General features: G+C 32.0%; 1 pseudogene; it reads right to left on the reverse strand.

Moving 5' to 3' along the window:
• Nucleotides 1–655: 655 nt before the first annotated feature.
• On the reverse strand, nt 656–2,088 carry LOC107872074 (annotated as a pseudogene).
• Nucleotides 2,089–11,608: the final 9,520 nt, after the last annotated feature.

Below are 11,608 nucleotides of genomic sequence, written 5' to 3' on the forward strand. Positions count from 1 at the left end.
TTCTGTCATTGTACTTGCAAAGTCTATATAAACATTTGAGTTTATACATTATTCCCAAAAGGAGTTTCTTTGTATATAGTTTAAAACTAAATGCTCTAACTCGTTCCCATCGTGATTTAAGAACACCTTATGATAATGTCACACATATAAATTTTGGAGGTGTCCGAACGATCAATTTGTAAGTTGGAAAGTGTACTAACGCAATGGAGATGAGTGTACTGACATATAGTTGATTCCAACTTATTTGGGTCTGAGACATTGTTGTTGCAGCTAATAGCTCGATTATGATGAAGTCTACTTCAAGAACACAAAGCAAAATGATGTCTAATATTATTTAGGTAGAATACATAACTAGACGCTTAAACTTGACCTCAGTTTCAACTAGCAACTAAGCGAATGACATCACAACTTGATTTCAACTAGAAACTAAATGCTCTAACTCGTACCTACTGCTTCATGGACACCTTATGATAACGTCACACAAAAATTTTGGAGGTGTCCACATAGCTGAGGAATTAAGGTATCTAGATGTGCATAGTCTAAGTTGGAGTGTTTAGTTGCCAGTTGAAACTGATTAAACCATTATCTATATAGTATGCCTATAACTTATACTTCAGTTTCTGGTATAACTTATACTTCAGTTTCTGGGATACCGTCATCTAGGGTAAAAAGAACTGTGAGATAACATAGCAATCAAAGTAGAATCGCCTAGTTTAAGCGAGTACATCTCCTAAGGATCATGAAGTTCCATGGTTTTCTCATCCATGAATGACGGAGTAGTTGGTGAAGGTAAATCTTCCTCTTTCTTGGCAAGCATCTGTAATACCTTACATATGGATGGCCATAACATTAGGATATCTTGAGTGCACAAAATTCCGACATGTAAGACTTTCATAACCTCATTTTTAACATTGATGGTGTAGCTATTCTGCAACATTAAGTAGGATCAAATATTTCCTCCACTGTCCCACGTTGAAAGTGCTCCCGTGCCTGTTAAGTTTATCGAATAAAGTTAAGATCGATGGACAAGAATGTTTTTCAAAATTTAGTTCAAGAGAGAAGCGACAAATCGATCAGAATTTATAGTGGAAACTAAGCTGACTGTATATACGACGTTGTTTCTCTGGTTACTTTGTCTTCCGGTAACAATCTCAAGTAGAAGAACTCCAAAGCTGTAAATGTCTGCCTTTTCCGTAAAATGACCGCGTGCTAAGTATTTTGGTGCCATATATCCTCTGTATATAAAGCGCAAACAATCCATTATTGCACCAGATTGATCTTTACGCAAAAAAATGAGAAGATGCGATGAAGAAATACTAACAATATGTCGTCAAAGGCAGTGCTTATGTGAATCTTGTCTTCTTAGAATGACCTGGCTAACCCAAAATCAGCAATCTTTGTACGGAACCTCGAGTCCAATAAGATATTGCTTGCTTTGATGTCTCTATGAAAGGTATATCAATCCTTCTGTCGTTCCTATAATTATCTCGAATCTTCTCAGCCAGTTTAGATCTTAACCTTTGATAGGGTCTATCAGGTTATATAAAAACAAACTATTAACTTGTTTGGACTGAGGTGTAGCTATTATTGTTGAAGCGAAGTACGGTTACTTACCAAAGATGAAGCGATCTAGACTTTGGTTAGGGAGGAACTTGTATAAAAGACGGCTTTTCGGTCTTGAGAAGCTGCAACCTAATAACCTTGTCAAATTCTTGTGCTCAATGCTGCTGACTATGTTAACCTCATTATAAAAATCTGCCACTTTGTGTGTGTTGTTGTAGAATAGCCTTTTGACAGTGATCTCTCTGCCATCTGCCAAAACACCCTGCAATAAATCATACCTCGTTATGGCCAATCGATGAATTCAAACACATGATTGCACTATATTCATTCATTGCGTACCTTATATACCGTGCCAAATCCACCTTGCTCGAGTTTGTTGGCCTCATCAAATGACCCTATGGCTTTGTCAAGTGTTGAATACTTGAAGTTCAAGTTGATGTCATGAAGGATCTCCACTAGTTTCTTAGCATCATTTTCACCTAACAAGATCGAATTCCCCAAGAAAAAAAAGCACGAGTAAGCCATAACGCCAGTTAATAATTTACGTGTTCTTTTGAGTTGGCAATCCATCAACCATCCGAATATCAAACGAGTCAGCAGCTGCAATTCCATCACTTCTTTTGTCCCAAAAATCAATAGAAGAAAGCAAGTTTGGTATCAATTCTGAATATGTTAAAACAGCTTTCTCAGTAACACGTCTATATCGTGCACTACGCATTGAATCATAAACATAAATACATTGGTCTTTAAAAGATAGACGAGCCAAAATCCAATGAAAGTTCTCAAAAATATTTATTGGAAACAAAACATTATCAATAGAATACCATGGCACATTACGCCTCATAACATATTCGAGGATATACTCAACAATTTCACTGTCCTCTTTACTAACAACAACATCTTTCCTCTTACCCAAAAACTTTAAGTACAAACTTTGTATCAAACAATTAAACCAACAATCAATTGTTGTGAATGAACTTTCACCATCCAAAAGAGTGTACTTTGATTTCTTCCGAAAGTAGTAAAAAAGCACATCAATATGCTAAAAAGTAAAGATAAAAGATCATTTTAATAAACTACATTACGTTGTCAGAATCAATAAAGAATATTTCAGTACTACTAAACTAGCAAACCATGATGGATAATAGACTTACTGAATCAGTTAAAGGTACTCCTTCATATCCAAGCGTGTAGAAACATTCTTTTATTTTAATCGTGACAACACCAAAGTCAAAAGCATTTGTCAGATTATTAACAGATTTCGAATAAATAGGACTGTAACAAAAGCACGACACAACATATTAGTTATGACACAAAAATGATAAAAATTTAAGCTACAAAAATTTAGAAGAAAACACTTACTTTGAATTAAGTCGTAATGACTTATCAACAAACTTGGTGAATGAAGACAACAACTTCATACAAGAAATGGATCTGTAATACTTATGGTAAATGGTTGTTTGATATTGAAGATGTATTTTCTTGAAGGTCCTTTATCTATGCACTTACTTGGTTTACCTTGAACTTTGCTACAACCCGAATCAAACTTAGACATGTATGGTGATTCACATATTGCAGCTGGTTTTCTTATTCTACGAGGAACAACTGGTGTGTCATCCAAGATGACAGTTGATTTATCACCTACAGAAGTATCATCAATATTTTTTCTTACGCTTCCAATATCAACAGGAACTTTTATAGCCACCATCACAACACTTGTAGAGCCTAAATCTGTATCAATCTTCCCAACAGCTTTCTCAATCACAAAATATTCACCAATTTTATCAGGTTGAGTATACTTTGAGATTTCACTGTTCGGAACAACTGACCAATCAATTTCCTGACTATTCTCAACCAAATCTTTCATATACTGTACATTCTCCTGAGAAATTAGTTGCGTAAACTTTGATACTTCATAATCAGGAAAATCAGACCAACTATCCTCAAAACTATTTTTAACATCCTCTCCAATCTTATTACTACTTGGTGTAAATTTTAAAAAATCAAAATTTGGAAATGCACTCCATTCATCACCTGTAATAGGTCTATCACCTGCATCTCTATCGATACGATTACCTACATCAACAGTTTCTTTTCCAATATCATCAACGACATTATCGCTTAGGTGATCTCTAGCTACTACATCAATGTGATCACCTACTTCAACATTTTCTTTTTCAACATCATCAACCAGATTAGCACTTAGTTTATTCCCAGCTTCTACATCAATACAATCCCCAACACCAATATTTTTTTGTCCGACACCATCAACCACATTATCACTTACGTGATCAACCTTAGGTGTACCATCGGTTTGTCGTTCCACATTGTCAGACAAATTAACCCCTATAGGATTTCCTGCATGTGTATCATCATTTTTAAGCCCCACATTATGACCACTGTGATACTCGGCAGACTGTTTTAAAAAGTTCAACAAAAAACTATGAGTATAAAACCGTATATAAGTCTTATAAACCAAAAATAAAACAACAAGATAAATACCTTAGAACCCTCATTTATATGTAGTGCTTTAAAATTAGGTCAAATGACGATGTCATCAACTGTTTCATCGATAAAACCTCATCCTTTAGCTGAACATTTTCAAAATGACTAACAAAAAAACATTAATTTTTCATAATACTCAACTACAAAAAAGGTGATATTAAACTTTTAAAACACTTAAACATACCAAATTCAATTCAGTTCGCAAAAGTTTCAAGTCATTTTGAGAATCCACAGGACTATCTTCTCTCATATGTTCTTTGCTTGAATCAGACGAACCATCAGATTTCTTGAATGCAGCATGTTCCTTTTAAGGTACAGGCTAAAAAACAAGCAATTGAAGAATGCTCTTCTCAATACAAGTTGGTTCAATATTGGTTAAAACCACCTATACAAACAAACAAAAATTTAAAAGTTTTAAAAAGTAAATTAATAGTATAAGCAAAAGACCATATATATAAATACAAATAGTATAAGTACCTGTTCATGATGTATATCGCTAAAAGCAAACTTCACCTTCCTGTAGTTTAGTCTTACCTTCATTGACCAATTAAGTACTCGGGGCACACTATCTCCCAATCAAACAACAATTTTATCGTTCGCATATGGATAACATTCATAAAACCAACATTGGAATGCCAAAGGAAAACCACCACACCGATACATAGACTTTCTCTTATAAACCTGGTACTTCATTGAATCCAGCATATCACGAAAACACAGCTTTCCTCAAGGAAATGTCTCAAACTGACCAGACTTAACCAATAAAATTCATCCTTATCTATGAAGTCACCATACGTAATTGAAAGCAAAAAACTATGAATGAAGTAAAGAACGGCAATATGCAACGCGTCCCCATCAGATTGCCATTTTTTTCCCAAGAAAACTTTTTTCAGCTCAAGCTTTGTAACTTTGGATTGATTTGAAAAATACAAGTCCATAAGGCGACTAGACTGGCTCAAATTACATGTCAATGTAACATCACCTGTAGACTTTAAGCCACTAATAACAGCAAACTCTGATAGACCAAATCGCAACTTTGTCTCATTCACTTGAATCCATATCTCATCACTTCGTCTAGACAAAATTTTTCTAAGCAACATGCCATGTATCAACTGATTTTAAATGCAAATAGATGGAAAATCTAAAAAATATTCAAAACAAGTGTTTCTGAACAAATCAAGTTGCCCCTTAGTCAACTTATCTTTCAGCTCATTCACAATCGAGCAATTTGTATGCACACTAACATAAGTCATGTAATAATCACTTGGTCAAGCAACAAAATCCCAAACCTGAAAAAAATATATATATTTCTAAATACATTAACACTATGCATTACATTGCACAAAACAACTACAATAATAGCAACATACAAAGTAAGGTCCCACACTGAACACATATACAAAAAAATACATTATATTCACAAAAAAAAATAGAATACCTCAAGATCTGATTAACTATAATTTAGTTTGACAAGCTGATCTAAAACTTTGCATTTTTTCTTTGATGATGCACCAGTATCTTCACCATTTTTTCCCTATTTCATTTCTTTTTTTCTTCACACTAACAAACACACGTTCATCAACCTTCTTCTTTCCTTTTGAAATATCCTTTTCTTCATATTTGCATGCACCTAAAAGCCTCTGACTCCGTGACCGAGTCATCCTATGAGATGAAGAAGGACTTTTCGATATAGATTTTCTCTTAGTTTGAGACTCTATTCTATCAATTTTCTTCTTCTTCACGTCTGAAGGACTAGCATAGTCCTTCAACTGTAACAACATATATGAAGATTCGGTAAAGTCATCATCTTTAACAGTAAATTTGGGGTCAAAATTGACCCCTTTACCAGCTAAGTTAAGCTTGTCTTTACTATCCATTTTCTTTTTCATGTCCATACAATGCAAGAATCACCAAAAAACACAGATTTATGAAGCAAAGAGAAGAAATTTATGAAACCAAGAGAAGAAAATTTGGGTAAGTTCAGTAACTAGCCGTTGAAAGGGGTCTTTAATGTGTAAGAGACAAGTTTTGGGCCGTTTAATGTGTAAGGAACAGTTTTGGGACAAATGGCTATTTAGGGGTATTAAATTGGGCCAACTGGCTACCCATGTCCAACTTTTAAAAGGGCTAGCCAGTTCTTTTCAAAATGGTCAGCCCATGTCCTTTCCCCTATAATGTATATATGTTATGTCTATATTTTCTAAAGTAGTATAATATGCAATGCATATATGTTGCATGTATATTGATTAAAGTAGTATTTTTAGTAGCATATATTGTATGTATATATGTGTGAATATTTCTAGAAGTAATATAATCTGTAATATATATATGTTGTATGTATATTGTTTAAAGTAGTACATATGTACTGTATATATGTGTGCATCTTTTTAAAATTAGTATAATATGTAATGTTATATGTTGTATTTATATTGATTAAAGTAGTATTTTAAATAGTATACATTTTATGTATATATGTATGTATATTTTCAAAATTAGTGTAATATGTAATGTATTTTCAAATTAAAACATACAAATTTAAATAAAGATAATAACATTACATGCTTAAATATTCAAAAATACACAAACATAACTTAAATTGATAACATTACATAATTGAAATTTAAAATATACAAACTTAAAATCTTAAATTGATAAATTTACATAAAAAACATATTAAAACAACAAACTAAGTTGCCCTACTAATTCCTAGTCAACTATTGAATGTATGTGTGCATAATCCTTAAACTAATCTTTTAAATAGTATATATTAAATGTGTATATTAACAAATTCATGAAAATTCGAATTACGCTTTATTTTTTTTTTACATTTGGACCGTAACCGGCCCATTAAATAAATCGGGCCGAGTTGATCTAGTTTAGGACCGGTCAGACCAATCAAAACCTTAATTGGGTCGATGCTGGACCATCAGTAATGATTTTACTGTTGAGCCCGATATGGATCGGCCCATTAAGTGGGGCGACCGAACCGGACCGGATTCGAGCTCGGTGAAAAAAATTGGACCGATGTTGGGTTGAGTCGGACCGATCCAATTTACTGATTTAAGTTAAACCTAGCATGCCTGGATGCCTATAACTGCTATGGAGGTATAAATGCGAGCTTTTGACTCTGTGCTAGTGAATTTTGACATGAAATCCAAAGGCTTCAAGGCCAAGAGTTATCCCTAGGAGAGCAAACCTTGTTCTTTTTGTAACTGAAGAGGAGAAGAGAAAATATAAAAAATTGTGATTGAGTTTTTGGTTCCTTCACCCAGCGGCCACTATACGGGATGACGTTAGCCCGAGCTAAAATTTTAAATTTTAAAATTTTAGTTATGCCATCCCATACAAGTTCTAGATCATATTTTTAGAAATTCTCATAACTCGAAGTGTCTTTTAATAACGACAAAAAAAAAGTTTCATAACACGTACCCATAATGAGGTGCCTTTTAATATCGATGAAATAAGTCGTTATAGTAAGTCTTTGATAATGTATAAAAACAATTAAACAGTAAAAGTATAATTATCTACAAATATAGAAGTTGTTAGAAATTATGAAGTATAAACAAGGGGTACCCATAAACAAGTAATATATGAAATACTCTGAATAAAGATCTAGGCTCACAAGACATGGTACGTATTTATTCATGTCTTATCTCGTCTTCGGGAGTGGAGATTATTTCCCCACAATCTTATCTCAATCACTTGTAACTTTGGAATGAACCCTACGGGGCCTGACGGAGTATGCCCCTCTAAAGATATGATAAAGTAGAATAAATTTTCAATCAATACCAAATCAAGATTTTAAATCTATAGACACTTGAAAATTATCGAACTTGGGTCATTCTTGCCCACTCACACGAACTAAATGGTTTAAAGGCATTAATACAATGCAAATCATATGCTTTTCTGAAAAGCAAGTAATTTAAGAGTTCCTTGAAGTGCCCATTTTTTTTCAAATGACCTCCAATAGCCTCAATCTGAACCCTAATTTGATCAAGCTACTAGTGAGGAGCTTCCTTGACTTCCCAAAATATCCATGGTGAGCATTCTTTTCTTTCAAAAACCAAGATGACCAATTAACACATTTTTACCCTATATCAATCTCATGTACTAACAAGAGGTCGGTGGGCTTGGCCCACTTTTTACCCTTTGTAACTTAGCAAGGCCTTTTAAAAGCCTACTAAAGGATAAATTATAAATTCTAAAAATTACACAAATACACAACTTATATTTTTAATATTACAAAAAATCTCAACCCCCTAAATATATTACAAAAATCTCAACATATACACAGAATGTTATTTATATGTCAGCTATATTATGTATATTAATAGGAAGAGGGAGTAAAGTAATTAAAAAGTGGGAGAGAGTGTAGTTACTTTCAAAAGGATTGATATTTTTGTTATTTACTAGTTTAATATACGTACTTTGCGCGTGTGCCTGTACGTTTAACGCTAACGAAATAAGTAACCTTAAAATAATTTAATTTTAATATATAGTTACATAGTCTCTCATTTTTTTCTATTATTATATATTCGTTTGATGATTTAACGCAAAATGGTTTACAATGATCCAATTACATGCTTCTTATCATTGTTAAGTTTTTTTGTCATGTTAAATTCCTTTCCAACTTTAATTTATGTTTCTTAGGCAAATTCTTTGTCAATTCTGCTTAATAATCTATATTATTATCAAGTATGACCAAAAAGAAATATTTCTAACCTCTTTTTTCTGGGGTGGGGGATGGGGTGGGGTGCGGTGTGGTGGGGGCGGGGGGTAAAAATAGGTTAAAAGAAATAGCATTAGAGATTATTAAGGGCCCTCGATTTACAATTATCTCTAGTATACTATTCCCTCCTTCAATTCAATTAAATTTTTCATCTAAATTTTATTTTTTTTCCCTCCAATTTATTCATTTAGCTTCTTCCTCTCCACCTCGACTTTCTTTCCGTCTCCCTATATTAACGTCACCCCAACTATATTAATTATAGCCAGCTTTAGTGCAACATTACAACCCCATTGATCTTTCCCCTCTATAGTTCACATTATAATTATCATCAAGAACCACATGAGTTGTGTGAGCTACCGCTAATAGATTATATTAATTTGATATTTTAAAATTAAAATTTAGATATTAAAAAAGTATACAAAAAATACTATAACTTTTCTTAAATCAGTATGATAAAAAATATATCTTAAGATATTGATAAAAAAAATACATGTACTTTGACTGTCAAGAAAAAAAAACTGTGATAAGTATTTTGAAACGAAAGAAAAAACTATCTTTTGTGGATAGGTGATGCTTCAATTTTCTATCTAAAAGTATTGTTCAAAACTGAAACATACATCCTTTTTCGGTTCTGTAGGATATATTATTAATCAACATACATGCGGAGGCATAGAAAATCTATAGGTCATGCAATAGAGTTAAGCGGTGCTTACACTTAAATTTTATCGCAATAAGTCTCTACATAGCTCAAAGCATTTCAACTAAGACATAAATATAAGAAAATTCAAGTTATTATACATCTCCACATAACAATACATAAAATTTTATCCAAATCTTTCCAAATAAATACTAATGAACAATGAATGAGAAAAAAGTACCTCAATGATATCAAAATTGTATGTTGGTGAAGAGTGCATAGATTTTTTATTTTTGAAGACAACCTAAATCAAAATAAAAATAAAATAAAAACGTTAGAACGCTATAAACATTAAAGAATGAGAAGAAAGTACCTCAATAACACCGAGATTGTTGGTGAAGAGTTCACCGACTTTTTATTTTTGAAGACTATTTAAATCAAAGTCAAAATCCAAATAACAAGACGTAAAAACCTCAAAAACACTAAACTATTTACAAATTCGCAGGCCAAAAAAAAGTGTGATAAATTCACTTTGTCATATTCCAATGAACATAAACTCATTTAGCAATAAACAACTACGACATAAATTATCAAAAAATTCACGTTATCACATAACTCCACATAACAATACATAGAATTCCATTCAAACTCTTTTAAGAAAATATTAATTAATAACGAATGAGAAGAAATACATCGATGACATCGAGATATTGTTTGTGAACTTTTTTAGTAGAGAGTCCAAGACTTTCCATTTTTAAACCTAACTCCTTTTATAAAAGTATATTCATAAAACCTAAAAGAATTTGATTTAGAACTTCTATAAGATTTGTATTACAAATATATTATTTGTATTAAATTAGAATTCAATTTTTGTATTACACATATATTATTCAGTTTTCTTATTGTTCAAAAATAATTCAAGTTTCATTAATCACTTCTTTCTTTCTCAAATTAAAAATAGTACGCCCTTCCCAAAATTAAGACAGTTTATAATTTGTTAGGACAAAACAAATGGTTTTAAGTTTTTCTATTTCCAAAAATAAGTCAAGTTTGTATTAATTAGTTCTTTGTGTTTGAAAAATAATACGACCTTTTTAAAAAAATAAAAAAATACTCCTAACATTAATTTCTAATTGAGTGTTTTCCTAATTTATGGGAGTTGTTTGCTATTCTAATTTAGTCTTTCTTTTTCCAATTTAGCAATGTGAAAATATTAATAATATTCTTCTTCCTATTTATTTTAGGAGTCTAGTTAATACTATAAATATAATAATATAATAATTTGAGAAAATAAGTGAAAAGACGATTTTATCTATTGCAGAAATTTTTAATGAAGGGAAAAAAATTCAAATCACTTTTCTAAGGGTGTTCACACTTTTAATAGATTCTATATATGTATATATAGATATAGATTATAATTATAGATACTTATAAATTTGACCTCTCAATTACTTAATTAATAACCCCACTATGTATATACATATATGTAATAAGTGGGAAATCTTAGTAGCTTAGTTGGTTGACTATTTAAACTCCCACCTTATTAATGAGTTTCAATTCGCGCCATCGTAATTTTCTCCCCCATTTTCCCTTCCCTCACCCTTGATGTTTTGAGGAAAAAAATATGTATATAAGTAATATTCCCAAAGAATAAATAAATTTGCATATTGTATAAATATAAATTATAATTAGCCTTTTTGATATGAAATTCGTTAAAATTTGCAAGATACAATTAATGAAGTAACTCTTAAAGTTCACAAGAAAAAATGTTTGATCTTTACAAAAAGCTATTTATTTTTCTAGAAAATATTTTTTGAAAAATAAATGATTTATTTCTTATTTTCTGGTATTCGGTTAATAGGAAGAAAATTCTTATCTCAAGAATATTTAGATATAATCTAGGCAAATATTCCATCTTTTAACATGAACCCAAACCCCGAGTGGGGGTTAGATTCAGGTCAAGATGTGAGTCGACGTAGAGGTTGGATCATGGGTTGAGGTAAGAGTCAAGTAGTTGGGTCTTGGATCGAAGTTTGGAGGATTTGGGTCTTGAGTTAGGATCGAGGTTAGGAGTTGTATTTCGAGTCAAGGTCGAATCCTGGGATAGGATCAAAAGTCGGGTCCCTGGACGAGGATGGATCCAAGGTTCCGTATTTGGGTCATTAGTCAAGTCT

Source organism: Capsicum annuum, chromosome 5, assembly GCF_002878395.1.
Source record: "Capsicum annuum cultivar UCD-10X-F1 chromosome 5, UCD10Xv1.1, whole genome shotgun sequence".
NCBI classification, from domain to species: Eukaryota; Viridiplantae; Streptophyta; class Magnoliopsida; order Solanales; family Solanaceae; genus Capsicum; species Capsicum annuum.